Here is a 19,095-nt window from a genome sequence, read left to right as displayed (position 1 = left end):
CCTTGTAGTAAGTGGTCTGTGGTGTGCTCTTCTCCACACTCGCATGTCGTGGACTCCACTTCGAAGCCCCATTTCTTAAGGCATCTCGTGCTGCCAGAGCACAGTCTGTTCAGCGCCTTCCAAGTCGCCCAGTATTCTGTGAAGCGATTTGCAGCAGTGTGTCAATTCATTGGGTTTATACATTTTTAACAAACATGAACTGAGGGAAAAAACCCATATGCAAAGAATACTCTGAAGTTAACAAACAAGAGATCTGGGCCGAGTTGTATAACTCTGGAGGTTGGTACTCATCTCCATTTCTAAGCCAAAGAGCCAGAGTTGTCCATAGACACCTCCAAGGTCATGTGGCCGGCATGACTGCATGGAGCACCATTACCTTCTCACCTATTGATCTATTCACATTTGCATGTTTTCAAACTGCTAGGTTGGCAGAAGCTGGAGCTAACAGTGGGCGCTCACTCCACCTCCCGGATTCGAACCTGCAACCTTTCGGTCTGCAAGTTCAGCAACTCAGCGCTTTAACACACTGTGCCACCAGGGGCTCCAGGCAGATAAAAAGTAAATGCAACCAATTTTTTCCAACTGGAATTGTTTCCATGTAAAACAATATGACAGAACCCAATATCAACAACCCAATATAACAGAACTTAGTGTGGTTCAAAATATTTTTTATGTATTTATTTACTACAATTATATCCTGCCCATCTCACCCGGAAGAGGACTCAGAGAGGCTTACAAATTATATGTACATACAATATATTGTATTATTAGCATAGCACAATATTAGCATTATATTTTGCTATATTGTATTATACCACTATATTGTAATATTATTAGTAATATTACATGTAATATATTATTATTATATTGTATAATTATTAGTATTGTATTGTATTACATTGTAATATTATTATCAATATTATATGTATATACATATAATACAGTAGAGTCTCACTTATCCAACATAAACGGGCCAGCAGAACATTGGATAAGCGAATATGTTGGATAATAAGAAGGGATTAAGGAAAAGCCTATTAAACATCAAATTAGGTTATGATTTTACAAATTAAGCACCAAAACATCATGTTATACAACAAATTTGACAGAAAAAGTAGTTCAATATTCAGTAATGCTATGTAGTAATTACTGTATTTACGATTTTAGCACCAAAATATCACGATATATTGAAAACATGTGTTGGATAATCCAGAACGTTGGATAAGTAAGACTCTACTGTACATTGGTTGCAGAAAGAAAAATAGGTTCAATGTTCAGTTTGAATTATGTATGGGACTGGGGAAAATTCCTTGAGCATGCATTGCTCAAAAAAAAAAAAAAGATGACAATTTATTGAGTTGCTGATAGGCAAGGCAAGAACCGGTGCCCTTTGAGACCGCCTCGGAAACCTCAGCGTGCGGCGACCGGGTTTCTTTTGCATACAGCCCATGAGCCATCGCGCGAGGACTTCCGACTCGATTTAACAGAGGAAATCGTAAGGTAAGTACTTAGAAAAAATAAATTTTTAAATAGCGTTATGATTCTTGTTGTTTCTTCGGAGCAAGGCATACGATCGGAGCGGAAGCTTTGGGTAGACGTCATAATGTAAAAGTAGGTCGCCTATGATGTCGGTTCGTGGTGGGGCCTGTGTTTGTTGCTGTGAGTTTTCCGGGTTGTAGAAGATTTTTGGCCGTTCCGGAATTAAACCCGCGGACGGGGGAGTCAACACTCCCCTTAGTTCGCAATTTTTGGAGGCCTTTCGCTAGGCCAATCACGTAGTCTAAGAACAGAATAAGTAGGAGGTAAAGTAGTTGCTGTTAAGTTCCTTGTGTGTAAATACAAGGATGGGCCAAGTTGGTTCTTCCGGGCGTTTTGGACTTCAACTCCCAGCATTCCTGGCAGCCTCAGGCCCTTTCCTTTTCCCCCTCAGCGCTTAAGCGGCTGAGGGGGAAAAGGAAGGGGCCTGAGGCTGCCAGGAATGCTGGGAGTTGAAGTCCAAAAAGCTCGGAAGAATCAACTTGGCCCATGCCTCGTCTAGTAAAATAAAATCCCTGCAACTTTGTGCTGTCGAAGGCATTCATGTTCCAGAAGCATTCTCTCCTGACGTTTCGTCCACATCTATGGCAGGCATCCTCAGAGGTTGTGAGGTCTGTTGGAAACTAGGCAAGTGGGGGTTAATATATCTCTGGAATAATGTCCAGGGTGGGAGAAAGAACTGTCTGTTTGAGGCAAATGTGGATGTCGCAATTGATCACCTTGATTAGCATTTAATGGCCTTGCAGTTTCAAGGCCTGGGTAGTTACTGCCTGGGGGAATCCTTTGTTGGGAGGTGTTAGCTGGTCATGATTGATTCTTTTCTGGAATTCCTCTGCTTTTTGAGTATCGCTCTTTATGTGCTGTCCCGATTTTGGGTTTTTTTAAATACTGGTCGCCAGATTTTGTTCATTTCCATGGTTTCCTCCTTTCTGTTGAAATTGTCCACATGCTTGTGAATTTCAATGGCCAGTATTTAAAAAACCTGTAAAAGCAGAACAGTACTCAAAAGAGCAATATTCAAATACAGTAGAGTCTCACTTATCCAATGTTCTGGATTATCCAACGCATTTTTGTAGTCAATGTTTTCAATATATTGTGATGTTTTGGTACTAAATTCATAAATACAGTAATTACTACATAGCATTACTGCATATTGAACTACATTTCCTGCCAAATTTGTTGTCTAACATGATGTTTTGGTGCTTCATTTGTAAAATCATAACCTAATTTGATGTTTAATAGGCTTTTCCTTAATTCCTCCTTATTATCCAACATATTTGCTTATCCAACATTCTGCCGGCCCATTTATGTTGGATAAGTGAGACTCTATTGTAGCAGGGGAATTCCAGACAGGAATCAATCAGGACTAGCTAACACCTCCCAACAAAAGATCCCCCCAGGCAGTAACCACCCAGGCCTTGAAAATGCAAGGCCATTAAATGCTAATCAAGGCGGCCATATAGAAATGGAACTGAAAGGATGCCAATGAGAATTACTAATTATTAATTCATTGGGTTGTTGTGAATTTTCTGGGCTGTATGGCCATACAGGTTGGAAATTTCACAACAATCCAGTGTTTCCGGCCATGAAAGCCTTTGACAAAATATTAATTATTGTTACTGTAATTATTCATACTTTCTCCCAGTATGGGACTCCAAGTTTTAAGGAGAGAAAATAGATGGATCCCACGACAATTAGTCAATTATCAGGCAGTTTCCACCTGCACTCTAAGGGCTATTTTTTTGTTTAAAGGGTCAAAATTATTTTTTCTTTGAAGTGCCCCAAAAAAACGGTCCCACAACAAGTGGCACTCTTCTGGATCACCATGAGAACAAAATGAAATATTGCAAACTTTTTGTAAAACTTTTTTTTTGGCTGCAGAGGGCCCTCTATATAATGTGAGAGTAAGGTACATACATCCTTCCAAGTTCTCCTGGAGGGTTGATATGGTCACCTATTCTTCCACAAATATTTGCTCCTGCCTGAAGAGAAGCAGGATTCTCTTGGTCCTCTTGTGTGTGTTTATGGTCAGTCTCTGCTGGCAGGATCTAGAGATTCCTAGAGAGAGATTCTTTGTAGGAATCCCGAAGTTCTCAGTGCAGTGCTATGGTCACCTTCCAGCAGAGAACTTGGAAATTCCTAGAATAATATTGTTCCAAGTTTTAAAATATCAATGTTATGACTTGTGGTTTTACACCTTTGTCGGGCTCCTGTGCCCCAAATTCCTACAAATATGGGGGGCTGACTGTAGGATTTAGGAGCCTCACTCATGGAGTAATAAATTAACTCAGAGCTTTAGTGTGAATTTTAAAATAGCTAAATTAGGTGCGGAATTTATTTTAGAGGGTAAGCTCAATGCCTCAGTTAGTCCCATTAAAACTCATGCTAAACACCCAGTTTCTCCTGATATGGAAGCTATTCACTTCTTCTGCCACATAGGCTGTGTTGCGCAATCCCGTTGAACTGCTGCCTGGAGCTGCCCAGGGTCAATGTTCTGGGGAAATGATTGGCACCTGACTTCACACATAAGCTCCAAATAGAGAGGCCTGTTTAGCATCTCCCTTCTCGAGAAATTCATGTTTATGTTAGGAACCGTAGGCTTACCCATTGTTTGCAAGGAGCAGCTCTGTGGAATTTGGGAGCACTCATGCAGCCTCAGGGCATTGGCACTCTGCGCACCCAAATCTTGTTATTTGTTAACAGGATTACTGTAAGGAGCCGCCATGCCCGCACACTCAATCTTTTCTTACAGAGCAAAGCATAAGCCCTCTTTCCAGGCAAACATGCTAACTTGCAGTGACGGGTGCTGTGTGCTCTCTTCTGTCAGAACCAGTGCCTTTGATGCCAAATCCACTTACTTGGCTCCCATTTTATTTTTCCAAGCAGTTGGCTCAGACCATCCAGGATCAAAAGGCAACACAGATGTTTCACTTCAGATGTATGTGTTTCAACTGACCCATATTTATACTGCCTTCCTTATATTCTTCCTTTTGAATCATTCCAAACCAAGGATGGATTCAGAAACCCGCCCCTCCCAACACAGCTGTCAAATTTTAGCTGCATCACATAATTTCAGTTGAAATGAGGGTTGCCAACTCTTCACCTTCACTTGGCAGCTGTGCCTTTTGCAGCAGTGTCTGATACGCTACATTGGCAGAAGATGGTCTTTAGCTTCATGTTACCAAGAGCTTTTCTACTCATAAATTGCTGTTAAAGGCTCAAAAGCAAGCCATTTCTGGATCAGTTGGCAACCCTATGAGGAATGCATGGTTTCAAAATACAAATGACACAATGAGATTGGAATGAAAGCCATTGGGTTTTGAAGTGACACTGTAATGGGAATTGTGTGAGATGATGTCTGATAGGAAATTGTGTGGGATGATGTTTGATAGGAGAGTAATGTCAATGCTTGGTAGGAACCCATAGGAACGCCCATTACTCCACGTCACTGAAGTGATTCAACACATGTGCAAATTTGACAGATCTCATCCCACATGCCCCACTCCATTTATGATCTCAGAAGACAATTTCTCCCCATCTCCTGTCCTTGATGAAGCATCATGGATAACAGGTAGAGAGGTCTATCTGCAGTGTTTGATGTTTCATTAGGTAACGGTTAAGAAATGAGGCAGTCCTTAGTTTTCCAGGCCCCGTGGCTTACATGGAGGTCCCAATTTGGATGAAAGCTGTAGTATTCATTGTGCACAAATAGCTTCTCACCAAAGAACAAGACATCTTCTCCCTCCCTTGCATACATGCATGTGCTTGGTGCAATTAAATCTCACATAGGTTTATTCATTCAGACAGAGGAATGTTAAGTGTACTTCTACTAGACCAGAAGTCCCAGGTTGTGTTCCTGTCCTTTCTGATTTTGATTTGGAGATCCATACTCATTTTATTTGTCCCACAATGTTTTCTATCAGCTGCTGCCACAATCAGGGACTTTTTATATCAGCTCCCAGTTTGGTTTATTTTAACCCAAGATAAAAATGGAAAAAAAAAAGATGAAACCAAGGGGGGGGGGGGAGTGAGAAAATGAGAAAGAATTTGGGACATGTTAAAAACAACTAAAAAAATGGGATGATGGAGGATGAAATGGGTCTGTCCCGGACATATGGGGACATTTGGATTGGGGTGGAGGTTAGGGTTCTGATTTAGACCACTTTGGGAAAGCAAAGGTTTAAAGTCTTTTTTTTTTCCTGCCCTTTCTCATTCCAGTTGCTTATTCCATTCCAGTTGCTTATTTTATTTGTACACAATAAGCAAAATTAGAGCTCTCTCTCTCTTTCAATCTGCCTTTTGGAAAGGCCTCAAGGAATAAAGGAAACAAATGTGACTTTTACTAGGCTGCAAATTGCTTTATTTTAAAATAAACACAGGGAGCCTCAAGATTACACAATTCAATTGGAAAGAGGGAAAGGACGCTTTCTTTTTTTGTACAACAGAAGGTAGATGTCAGAAGATTAGATTTCATGGTTTCTACTCGAATGCTTCTGACAGACTGACAGGTCAGCTTTAGTTCACGTCTTATAAATAGCATGTAGGTAAGGCGTTGCCAGTTCTTATCCTTGGTGGTCTCAAGCAGAGAAGAATTTCGAAATATTCTGAAGGCTGAGCATTTTCCCTGACCCATTTATTTGGTAAAAAAGATGATTCCTAAGAATGACTAAGAGTTAGTAAATCACACATGCTTGCATGGTTAAGTCCTTTAAATACTGAGATCTGCATTTTGCATCCAGATGTGCACATAATGTATTGGACTGATTTGTTATTTCCAAGCAGGCTTTTGACATCAACTACGTGGAAAAGACATATTCAAGCCAGACTCGTCATAAGCATGAGCCGAGCAGGAAAAATAGATTTTTCCAGGATCCCTTTACACTAGTGGTGCCGAGTTCCAGTGCTGCAAATTGATTGTATCCTAAATATGGTTACATTAGGGAAGTTCCATTGGTATTAATGTTGTGCAAACTGTTGCATGTTTTAAACTATAGTGATGCAGAGCCCCCAGTGGTTCAATGGGTTAAAACCTTGAGGTGGCAGGACTGCTGACCGACATATTGGCCGTTCGAATCTGGGGAGAGTGGGTGAGCTCCCTTTGTCAGCTCCAGCTCCCCATGCAGGGACATGAGAGAGGCCACCCACAAGAATGGTAAAACATCAAACATTTACGTGTCCTGAGGGCAACATCCTTGCAGGCAGCCAATTCTATCACACCAGGAGCAACTTTCAGTTTCTCAAGTCACTCCTGACACTTAAAAAGTCATAATAGCAACAACAACAACAACAACAACAATAATACTGTATTTATTACCCATCTTTCCTTATGGCTCGAGCAGGGCACAATACAGTTAAAATACATTATAATAAATTCAACCAGTAAATGGCAGATATTAAAACATATTTCTACAAAATAAACATTTAAAATACATGGAACAAAGACCAAAACACAAGACATAAACTGTGATTTTAAAATTCATAGTTAAATACTGACTGGGTAGCATAAACCACCATTTCACTGGGGCCCATTCTGAAAAGAGGGATTCACCCAGCCATGGAAAGGCAGCATGGTGCAGTGGTTTGGGTGTTGGAGTCTGACTCTGGAGGTCAGGGTTCAAATCCCCACTGAAACCTACTGGGTAACCTTGGACTATTCGGCCTTAGAGCAAGGCAATGGCAGAGTTCCATTTAATAGCTCTTGCTAAGAAAACCCTGTTGTGGATCATCTCCATTTACGGAAGCCATTGAAATCCACAAGCGCTTGGACAATTTCAACAGAGAGGAGGAAACCATTGAAATGAACAAAATCTGGCTACCAGTGTTAAAAAAGCTATAAAATAAAATAAATATAATTCAATAAAGTGGTGCTACATCAAGCTTATCTCTATTTGCCTTTAATTGCTGTATTAATCACTGGAGCCTTTTTGGTTGAATTCCAGGGCCAGAGAAGCAGATAGGGAAACAGAAGAAGGGCCTGCCTCAGGGGAGCGTGCTTGCTCCATCCATGTTGAACATTTACACCAATGATCAGCCACTGCCAGAAGGGACAGAGAGTGTCATCTATGCTGACGATCGTGCCATCACCGCCCAAACAGGGAGCTCTGAAAGGGTTGAACAGAAGCTCTCTGAAGCTTTAGGTGCTCTTACTGCCTCTTACAGGGAAAACCAGCTGATTCCTAATCCATTTAAAATACAGACGTGTACTTTTCACCTTAAGAACAGACAAGCATCTCGGGCTCTAAGGATCACATGGGAAGGAATCCCACTGGAGCACTGCAGCACACCCAAATACGTGGGAGTTACCCTGGACCACGTTCTGACCTATAAGAAGCACTGCTTGACTATAAAGCAAATAATGGGCTCAAGAAACAATCTCATATGAAAGCTGACTGGCACAACATGAGCATCACAACCAGATACAATGTGCTTTTCCCTAGCGCTTTGCATTTCTGCTGCTGAATACACCTGCCCAGTATGGAACACATCCCACCATGTTACAACAGTGGATGTGACTCTTAATGAGACATGCAACATAATCACAGGATGCCTACGCCTCACACCGCTGTATAAATTATACTGTTTATCCAGTATTGCACCACTTGACATCCGCCGGGAAGTAGCAGGCAGTAATGAAAGGACTAAGGCATGGACATTTCCGGCCCATCCTCTATTTGGATATCAGCCAGCATGCCAATGCCATAAATCAAGAAATAGCTTCCTAAGATCTACAGAGATACTTACAGGAACACCTCAGCAAGCAAGAGTCCAAAAGTGGCAGGCTAAAACACGTATCCTCAATCCATAGCTGATACCGGATGAGAGACTCCTTCCTGGGCACACAGAAGACTGGGCGACTTGGAAGGCGCTGAACAGACTGCGCTCTGGTCCCACGAGATGCAGAACCAGCCTCAAGAAATGGGGCCACTAAATAGAGTCCACAACATGCGAGTGTGGAGAAGAGCAAACCACAGACCACCTATGACAATGCAGCCTGAGCCCTGTCACATGCACAGTGGAGGACCTTCTTATAGCAACACCAGAGGCACTCAAAGCGGCCAGCTACTGCTCAAAGCACATTGAGTATAATAACAAGTTTATAACTTTTTGTGTTTTTAAATATATTACAACTATACCCTTGGTTTGCTTCTGACATGATAAACATACTGTATGAAGGCAATTTGACTCCATTTGATTTACCACAGCTCAATGCTATGGGAGTTGTAGTTTGACAAGACCTTTAGCTGCTTCCTCAATAAACTACAACGCCCAGGATTCTATAACATTTGGCTCTGGGCAGATAAAAAGTAAATGCAACCAACTGTTTTCCCAACTCTGTTTCTTTCCACGTAAAATAATATCACTGAAGTTATTGTTGTTCAAAATACATTGGCTGCAGAAAACTACTTGAGCATCCATTGCACACACAAAAAGGTATGACCAGTTGCTATAAAGGCTGGTACATTTTCCACAAAGCATAACCCTGCACCTTTTGAGACCGCCTCGGAAACCTCAGAGTGCGAAGGCCGGGTTTATTTGCATATAGCCCATGTGGCCCAGCGCGAGGACTTCCGACTTGATTTGGCTGCGGGAATCGTAAGGAAAGCACTTGGAAAAAAAAAAAGCTCTTTAAAGCATTGCGACTCTTGTTTGTTCCAAGGAAGGCATACGATCAGAGCGGAAGCTTTGAGTAGACATCCTAATGTAAAAGGAGGTCGCCCGTGAATTTGGCATGACTTTGTCATTCAGATTTTCAGGTGCTCTTGGTTCTATTCCTCGCGTCATTGGAGTGGTTAAGCTCCCTAAACCGCGATAAATAGTAATTTTTGGAGGCCTGCCGTCGGGCCAATATTGTACTGTAATAATAGATATATGCTGGCAGTATCTGACCCTACCTGGGGCAATATCCTTGTAGTTGGCCAGTTTGGCAGCTGGGTGGAGAGTTCCCTGGGTAAGGAATGAACTACAATTTTCAGATCCTAGGTAAATAACTCTCAACTCATAGTTGGCCATGGTCCAGATCTGATGTCAGCTGGGTTCATTGCTTTCTGGTTGCAAGTAAGCTATAACTCCCAGAATCAAGGTCCATTCCCACTAACCCCTGCAGTATATTCAGATGGTCAAGGGGTTTCTCTGTGCCAAGTGCGGTCTCAGTCCATTGTCAGCAGGGGTCACAGTATCAGTGAAGGGACTGCAAATCCCATTATCCGTGACAAGTTTGGTCCAGATCCATCCTTGGTTGGGTTAACAGTACTCTCTGGATGGAGGTCAGGTGCAACTCTTGTAAACCATGGTGAATTCTCCCCAAACCTCTTGCTCAGTTGCTGATCCATTCCTCTGTTAACTGTGTGCCCATACGAAAGGGTAGGAAAGGGTTAAGGGAGAGGCAATGGGCGGGGTCAGGCGGAGGTTGTCTGTGTAAGTGGACACGTTCACCACATACACATTTTCACTTTTACTATGTATGTGTGTGTGTGTGTGTATATATATATATATATATATATTAGCAGATATGTGATAACGATGAGGTTTGCAATTAAGTTCATTGTGTCTAGTAAAAGTTCTGCAACTTTGTTTTGGAACTGAAGGCACAACTGAGAAAAGTATATGCAGCTCTGATTGGAGTTGGTCCTATTTTTAATAGCTAGCCATTGGATTTTGGGAGTTATAGTTTACTCCTCACAATGGATCCCACTAACAATAGATCTGGACCAATAATAATAATAATAACAGAGCTATAAGGAGAGGTGGGTAATAAATACATCATCATCATCATAATCATCATCAGTACATGAAATCCAACATATATACATATACAGTATCTCGTTTGCTGTGAAATACTCTGTCTTTGTGTCAATAATAATAATGCATTTATTACGCAGCTCTCCTTATGGCTCTAGGAGGACACAATACAGTTAAAATACATAATTATAATAGAATACATTTACTAAAGGGTATATATTAATATGTATTTCTATAAAATAAACATATTTAAAATGTAAAGCCTATTATTTGAGAGCACAGAAATGCTGGACCACTTTTAACAACCACCGTGTCAAACATTGAAATCCACAAGCATGTGGACAATTTCAACAGAAAGGTGGAAACCATGAAAATGAACAAAAAGCAGGGTAATTCCAGACAGGAAACAATCAGGGCCAGCTAACACCTCCCAATAAAGGATTCCCCAGGCAGGAAGCAACCAGGCTTTGAAGCTACAAAGGTATTCAATGCTAATCAAGCTGATCAATTGTAACACATCACACTTGCCTCCAACACACAAGAGTTCTTTCTCCCACCCTGGACATTATTCCACAGATAGAGAGAGAGAGAGAGAGAGAGAGAGAGAGAGAGAGAGAGAGAGAGAGAGAGAGAGAGAGAGAGAGAGATGCACACACACATATTGACACACACACACCACTTGCCTCATTGACAACAGAACCCTTGAAGATGCCAGACACAGATGCAGGCAGAATGTCAGGGGAGAATGCTATTGGGACATGGCCATACTGCCCGGAAAACTCACAGCAACCCAGCCTTTAGCTTTCTCTGCCAAAGTGTGCTGCTGCTTCAGCAAACTACAGCTCCCAGGACTCCATGACATTCAGCCATGGGCAGGGGAAAAAAGTAGGTGCAGCCTATTGTTCTCCCAACTCTATTTGTTTCCATGTAAAATCAATCCACAGAACTCAGTGTGTTATGAATAGCATATCAATAACTTTGAAGCATCGGTTCTTTTTATTGCAAATTCAGTCTGAGCGGTATAGCAGAACCTTTACAGAATAACAAAGAATGACATTAAACAAACAGATTCTGTGCAACTACATTGGATTCACAAACAACCTACAGTTGCATTGGCTAACAAACAAAAGGCGAGGGTTACGTTTTCATTCAGCGTTCACAAACATCTGCATGCATCCATCTTCATGCATATCAAATATTACCATATTCTTTCTCCCTCCTTGGAGAATCACCTGCTTAGGCCAGACCCAGCTTCCACTGCTGCCTGCCAAGACATAGTTCCAAAAGGCACCGGTGGTGAAGTGCATTAAAGCACTGAGCTGGAGACCGAAAGGTCCCAGGTTCAAATCTCGGGAGCAGAGTGAGCGCCCACTGTTAGCTCCAGCTTCTGCCAACCTAGCAGTTCGAAAACATGCCAATGTGAGTAGATCAATAGGTACCGCTCCGGCGGGAAGGTAACAGCGCTCCATACAGTCATGCCGGCCACATGACCTTGGAGGTGTCTACGGACAACGCTGGCTCTTCAGCTTAGAAATGGAGATGAGCACCAACCCCCAGAGTCAGAGATGACTGGACTTAACATCAGGGGAAAACTTTTACCAAAAGGCCAAAATGCCAAAAAGACCATGACTTCAAAATGCACTCCTTCCTCTTTCCCTGAGAAAAGGAGGCCCGAAGAGTGAACAGAATCATGCTTTCCCATAGCAGATCTGCCACATGTTCTGGACTGTCCTAAGGTCACTTATATAGCAATATTTTGCTCATGATGTCCCAAAGTTGTAAATGAATGATAGACGTCTTCCATCCTGGAATAACCCCAGTTTCCTGGACCAGATGTTGATTCCTCTTAATTGGTGTTAGCAAACACAAGGAGAAGACTTCCTTCTTAACAGATGTTAAGATTTCCTTAATTTGATGTAAACATTTCTCTTATCAGTCACAGTTCTTATCACAGTTTATCGGGCAGGACAACTATTTCAGGTCTTATTAGCAGGTTTTAATTACAATTCCTGAGAAGGTAGTTAATGGTTTGCAGGCCTTAGTGTCTTCAAATTTACTAACTCTCTTTCATTCTTCCATTCATACCAACATATAATAAATCTATATTTTGGTCACAAGTGTATTTCAAAATATATTGGCTGCAGGAAAGAAAATAGTTCCATGTTCCTGGCAGTTTGAGTTATGTATGGGACTGGCAAAAACTCCTTGAGCATCCGTTGCCCAAAAATTAAAAAAGCATGACAATTAGTTGTGTTGCCCATGAAGGCTTGTACAGTTTTTAACTAAGAATGAATCCGGCACCGTTTGGGACCGCCTCGGAAACCTCAGAAGGGTGCGACCGGGTTCCTTTGCATACAGCCCATGAGGCATTGCGCGAGGATTTTCAACTTGAATTTACAGGGGAAATCTTAGGGTAAGCACTTGAAAAAGAATTAGCATTTTACAGCGCTACGACTCCTCTTGTTTGTTCGGAGCAAGGCATGCGATCAGAGCGGAAGCTTTGGGTGTACATCGTAACGTAAAAGGAAGTCTCTTCTTGCTGAGATTTTTTACTTGGGCAGTTTTCGTTGTTTCGAGCATGATGGTCTTCCATCGGTGGTATCACCTTAGGTGGCTATAAACGAATTTTTGGAGGCCTGCCGTCGGGCCAACAATGTAGTATAATGGCAGATATACGGAAGCCAGGGCTTTCGTTTCTGGCGGTATGGTCACGTTACAGTAGCATTCTCTTCTGACATTTTGCCCACATCTGTGGCAGGAATCCTCAGAAGTCGTGAGGTTTGTTGGAAATTGGGCAAGTGTGGAAATGTCCAGGGTGGAAGAAAGAACTCTTGTCTGGTTGAGGGTATGTGAATGTTTCAATTTGCCAGCTTGATTAGCCTTGCAGCTTCAAAGCCTGGCTGCTTCCTGCCTGCAACTTTGTTTTGGAACTGGAGACAGAGACTGAGTAAAGCAAATGCAACTCTGCCATCAAAGGGAAAGGGACAGGGAGACATAGTTAAATAATAGAGACAGATGCAGGAAATTGTTAAATTGCTTGCTTGGCTTTCAGTTGCAGCATTTCAGGATAAGAATATTTTGAGGTCAATATAAAGAGTTCGTAATAATGAAACAGCATTTGGGTATAAATGCACATATACACCCTGAGTCCCCTCGGGTGAGAAGGGCGGGGTATAAATGTTGTAAATAAAAATAAAATATACAGTATAATAAAATTATATATAATATACACATACATACACACATTATATAGAATAAAATAATATATACCTATACACACACATATAGAATAAAATTGTATATATAGTATGTATAATAAAATTATATATTTTTTGTTTATACATATATATAATAAAATACATATAATACAATAAAATGGTGCTACATTAAGCTTATCTCAGTTTGCCTTTAATTACTGTATTAAAGTCATTTGACACCACTTGATCTGCCACCGCTCAATGCTATGCAAATTCTAGTTTGACAGGGCCTTTAGCTGCTGCCTCAATATACTACCCACAAGGATGGTAAAACATCAAACATCCGGGTGTCCCCAGGGCAATGTCCTTGGAGACAGCCAATTCTCTCACACCAGGAGCGACTTGCAGTTTCTCAAGTCACTCTTGACACTTAAAAAAGCAGCAGCGATAATAATAATAATAATAATAATAATAATAATAATAATAATAATAATAATAATGCATTTATTACCCACCTGTCCTTGTGGCTCGAGCAGGGCACAATACAGTTAAAATATGTAATTAAAATAAAATACATCCAGTAAATGGCAGATATTAATACATATTTCTATAAAATAAACATATTTAAAATACATGGAACAAAGATTAAAACACAATAGACATAGAATGTGATTTTAAAATTCATAGTTAAATACTGACTGGGTAGCACAAATCACCATTTCTCTGGGGCCCATCCTGAAAAGCGGGATTCACCCAACCATGGAAAGGCAGCATGGTGCAACGGTTTGGGTGTTAGAGTCCGACTCTGGAGGTCAGGGTTCAAATCCCCACTGAACCATAGAAACCCATCGGGTAACCTTGGCTTAAGTATTAAGTGTGGCTTAAGTATTTTATAATGTATGGTTTTAAATCTATTTAATGTATTTTGTTAAATTATCTATTAATTGCTTATGTTTTATCTTTTTGTATTGTATATTGGCATTGAATTTTGCCAGATTGTGAGCCGCCTTGAGTCCCTTCAGGTGAGAAGGGCGGGATAGAAATGATGGAAAGAAAGAAAGAAAGAAAGAAAGAAAGAAAGAAATAGTCATCCTCAGAAGGAGGCAATGGCAAACTTCCCTTGAATAGCTCTTGCTAAGAAAACCCTGTTGTTCATTGTCTCCATTTACGGAAGCCATTGAAACCCACAAGCGTTTGGACAATTTCAACATACAGGAGGAAACCATGAAAATGAACAAAATCTGGCTACCAGTATTTTAAAAAACTCTAAAATAAAATACATATAATACAATAAAGTGGTGCTACATTAAGCTTATCTCTATTTGCCTTTAATTGCTGTATTAATCACTGGAGCCTTTTTGGTTGAATTCCAGGGCCAGAGAAGCAGATGGGGAAACAGAAGAAGGGCCTGCCTCAGGGGAGCGTGCTTGCTCCATCCATGTTGAACATTTACACCAATGATCAGCCACTGCCAGAAGGGACAGAGAGTTTCATCTATGCTGACGATCGTGCCATCAACGCCCAAGCAGGGAGCTCTGAAATTGTAGAAGCTTTAGGTGCTCTTGCTGCTTCTTACAGGGAAAACCAGCTGATTCCTAATCCATCTAAAACACAGACATGTGCTTTTCACCTTAAGAACAGACAAGCATCTTGAGCTCTGAAGATCACCTGTGAAGGAATCCCACTGGAGCACTGCAGCACACCCAAATACGTGGGAGTTACCCTGGACCACATTCTGACCTATAAGAAGCACTGCTTGACTATAAAGCAAATAATGGGCTCAAGAAACAATCTCATACGAAAGCTGACTGGCACAACCTGGACATCACAACCAGGGCCGGAGATAAATTTAAATATTAAGCGGGGGCGCTGAAAAGCGCCCCCCGCCGGCCCCGCCTCCTGCGCCCTGGCCCCGCCTCCCAACCAGCGTGCCCTGGCCCCGCCTCCCGCGCTGCGTGGGAGGCGCGGCCAGGGTTGGAAAGAGGGAGGCTTCGCCGCCCGGGGAGGGAAGGAGGGGATCTCTCCTCCCCTCCCCGGGCGGCGAAAGAAGCAGGCTTCGCCGCCCGGGGAGGGAAGGAGGGGATCTCTCCTCCCCTCCCCGGGCGGCGAAAGAAGCAGGCTTCTAATTTTTGGTGGCCTGCCGTCGGGCCTATATTGTACCGTAGTAGCAGATATATCCTGCCAGTGGATATTTTTACACTGGGTAATATCCTTGCAGATGGCCAATTTGGTGATTGGGCTCAGAGTTCCCTGGGTAAGGGGGAACTACAACTCCCATATCTGAGGTAAATAACCCCTAAATTGGGTTTTATTCACAGTTTGCTATGTTGGGTCTTGTGTGCAGCTCTCCTTATTATCCAACATATTTGCTTATCCAATGTTCTGCTGGCCTGTTTATGTTGGATAAGTGAGACTCTACTGTGTGTGTGTGTGTGTGTCACACACACATATATATATATATTAGCAGATATAAGATAAATATGAAGTAAAGTATTTGCAATTAAGTTCATTGTGTCTAGTAAAAGTCTAGTAAAAGTTCTGCAACTCTGTTTTGGAATTGAAGGCACAACTGAGAAAAGTAAATGCAGCTCTGATTGGAGTCCGTCCTATTTTTAATAGCTAGCCATTGGATTTTGGGAGTTATAGTTTACCCCTCACAATGGATCCCACCAACAATAGAGGTGGATCAGTAATAATAATAATAATAATAAGTCCTAGACACTTGGGAAGTGTTCGACTTGTGATTTTGTGATACGAAATCCAGCATATCTATCTTGTTTGCTGTGTCATACAATAATAATATTTTCCAGGGAGACTCATTGTCCCCTCTGCTGTTCATTATTGCCATGATCCCTCTGTCAACAATCTTACAAAAAACAAATCTCGGCTATCAAACATCTAAGAAATCTCACAAAATGTCGCATCTGATGTACATGAATGACCTGAAGCTGTATGGGAAAACGGAAACTGAAATCCAGTCTCTGATTAACACTGTCTGAATTTTTAGCACTGATATCAGCATGGAGTTTGGTTTGGACAAATATTCGACAGTGGCATTGAAGAAGGGAAAAATCATTGAAAGTGAGGGCATAAATATGCCTAATGGCAAAACGATCAAGTGTCACCAACCAGAGGCCTATAAATATCTGGGCATATTACAGCTGGACAACATCAAGCATGAACATGTGAAAACTGTGGTCAACAAAGAATACACACAAAGGGTCAGAAAAATTCTCAAAAGCAAGCTCAATGGAGGCAACACCATCAAGGCCATAAACACCTGGGCCATACCTGTCATAAGATATACTGCTGGCATCATAAACTGGACACAGGCAGAACTGGACAATTTGGACAGAAAAACAAGAAAACTCTTGACCATTCATCATTCACTGCACCCTCGCAGTGATGTTGACTTCTGCCTAGAAGATCTGGTGGCAGAGGACTCTTACAAGTAAAACAAGCAGTCAAAGAAGAAGAACATGCCCTGGCAGAATATGTAAAGCAAAGTGAAGAACCTGCTTTGATTGAAGTCAAAAATCAGAAACGCCTCAAAGCACAGCAGACAAAGAATCAGTACAAGAAGACTACACTACAAACTAGAGCTGACAGCTGGCACAACAAAACATTGCATGGAAAGTTCCTTGACAAAATTGAAGGAAAAGCTGATAAGGAGAAGACCTGTCTATGGGTCACGAATGGGACCCTGAAGAAGGAGACAGAAGGCCTGATCCTTGCAGCCCAGGAGCAAGCCATCAGAACAAATGCAATTAAGGCCAAGATCGAAAAATCAGCGGATGACCCAAAATGCAGACTGTGCAAGGAAACCGACGAAACCATTGGTCATATCCTCAGCTGCTGTAAGAAAATCGCACAGACAGACTAGAAACAGAGGCACAACTATGTGACCCAAATGATTCATTGGAACTTATGCCTCAAGTACCACCTTCCAGCAGCAAAGAACTGGTGGAACCACAAACCTGCAAAAGTATTGGAAAATGAGCACGCAAAAATACTGTGGGACTTCCAAATCCAGACTGACAAAGTTCTGGAACACAACACACTAGACATCACAGTTGTGGAAAAGAAAAAGGTTTGGATCATTGGTGACATTGACAAAAAACAACAGGAAAAACTCAGCCGCTATCAGGACCTCAAGATTGAACTTCAAAGGATCTGGCAGAAACCAGTGCAGGTGGTCCCGGTGGTGATGGGCACACTGGGTGCCGTGCCAAAAGATCTCAGCCGGCATTTGGAAACAATAGACATTGACAAAATTACGATCTGCCAACTGCAAAAGGCCACCCTGCTGGGATCAGAGTGCATCATCCGAAAATACATCACACAGTCCTAAACACTTGGAAATTGTTCGACTTGTGATTTTGTGATATGAAATCCAGCATATCTATCTTGTTGGCTGTGTCATAAAATAATAATAATAATAATAATAATAATAATAATAATAATAATAATGCCATAAGGAGAGGTGGGTAATAAATACATCATCATCATCATCATCATCATCATCATCATACAAAATGCAGCATATATATCTCATTTGCTGTGTCATGCTCTGTCTTTGTGTCAATATATTACCCACCTCTCCTTATGGCTCTAGCAGGGCACAATACAATTAAAAATAATTTAGTAAAAGGCAGATATTATGTATTTCTATAAAATAAACATATTTAAAATTTAAAGCATATTATTTGAGAACACAGAAATGCTGGACCATTCTTAACAACCACTGTGTTGGAAAGGCCTCAAGGAATAAAGAAAAGAAATGTGACTTTTACTAGGCTGCAAATTGCTATACAATCTTTATTTTAAAATAAACACAGGGAGCCTCAAGATTACACAATTCAATTGGAAAGAGGCAAAGGATGCTTCCTTTTTTTGTACAACAGAAGGCAGATGTCAGAAGATTAGATTTCATGGTTTCTACCCAAATGCTTCGGACAGACTGACAGGTCAGTTTTAGTTCACATCTTATAAATAGCATGTAGGCAAGGCGTTGCCAGTTCTTATCCTTGGTGGTCTCAAGCAGAGAAGAATGTCAAAATATTCTGAAGGCTGAGCATTTTCCCTGACCCATTTATTCGGTAAAAGAGATGATTCCTAAGAATGACTAAGAGTTAAGTCATAGTTAAGTCCTTTAAATACTGAGATCTGCATTTTGCATCCAGATGTGCACATAATATATTGGACTGATTTGTTGTTTCCAAGCAGGCCTTTGACATCAACAACGTGGAAAAGACATATTCAAGCCAGACTCGTCATATGCATGAACAGAGCAGGAAAAATAGATATTTCCAGGATCCCTTTACACTAGTGGTTCCAAGTTCCAGTGCTGCAAATGGATTGTATCCTAAATATGGTTGCATTAGGGGAGTTCCATTGGTATTAATGTTGTGCAAACTGTTGCACATTTTAAACTATAGTGATGTGGAGCCCCCAGTGGCGCAATGGGTTAAAACCTTGTGGCATCAGGACTGCTGACCGACATATTGGTGGTTTGAATCTGGGGAGAGTGGGTGAGCTCCCTTTGTCAGCTCCAGCTCCCCATGCAGGGAAATGAGAGAAGCCACTCACAAGAATGGTAAAACATCAAACATTTACGCATCCCGAG

At 41.5% G+C, this 19,095-nt stretch overlaps 2 long non-coding RNA genes across 2 annotated transcripts; both read left to right on the top strand.

The window, feature by feature from the left end:
- The first annotated feature begins 802 nt into the window (after positions 1-802).
- LOC134296359 (uncharacterized) lies at positions 803-10,533 on the top strand. The gene is made up of 2 exons (XR_010003083.1): positions 803-1,497; positions 7,473-10,533. It is a non-coding gene; the product is annotated as an uncharacterized LOC134296359 (long non-coding RNA).
- A 1,376-nt stretch (positions 10,534-11,909) lies between these two features.
- Positions 11,910-16,307, top strand: LOC134296360 (uncharacterized). The gene is made up of 2 exons (XR_010003085.1): positions 11,910-12,685; positions 14,843-16,307. It is a non-coding gene; the product is annotated as an uncharacterized LOC134296360 (long non-coding RNA).
- The last annotated feature ends 2,788 nt before the right edge of the window (positions 16,308-19,095 follow it).

The sequence above is a fragment of the Anolis carolinensis genome, chromosome 1 (genome assembly GCF_035594765.1).
Source record: "Anolis carolinensis isolate JA03-04 chromosome 1, rAnoCar3.1.pri, whole genome shotgun sequence".
Taxonomy (NCBI): domain Eukaryota; kingdom Metazoa; phylum Chordata; class Lepidosauria; order Squamata; family Dactyloidae; genus Anolis; species Anolis carolinensis.
The sequence above is the reverse complement of the archived record's forward strand: the minus strand, read 5'-3'. Positions and strand labels throughout refer to the sequence as shown.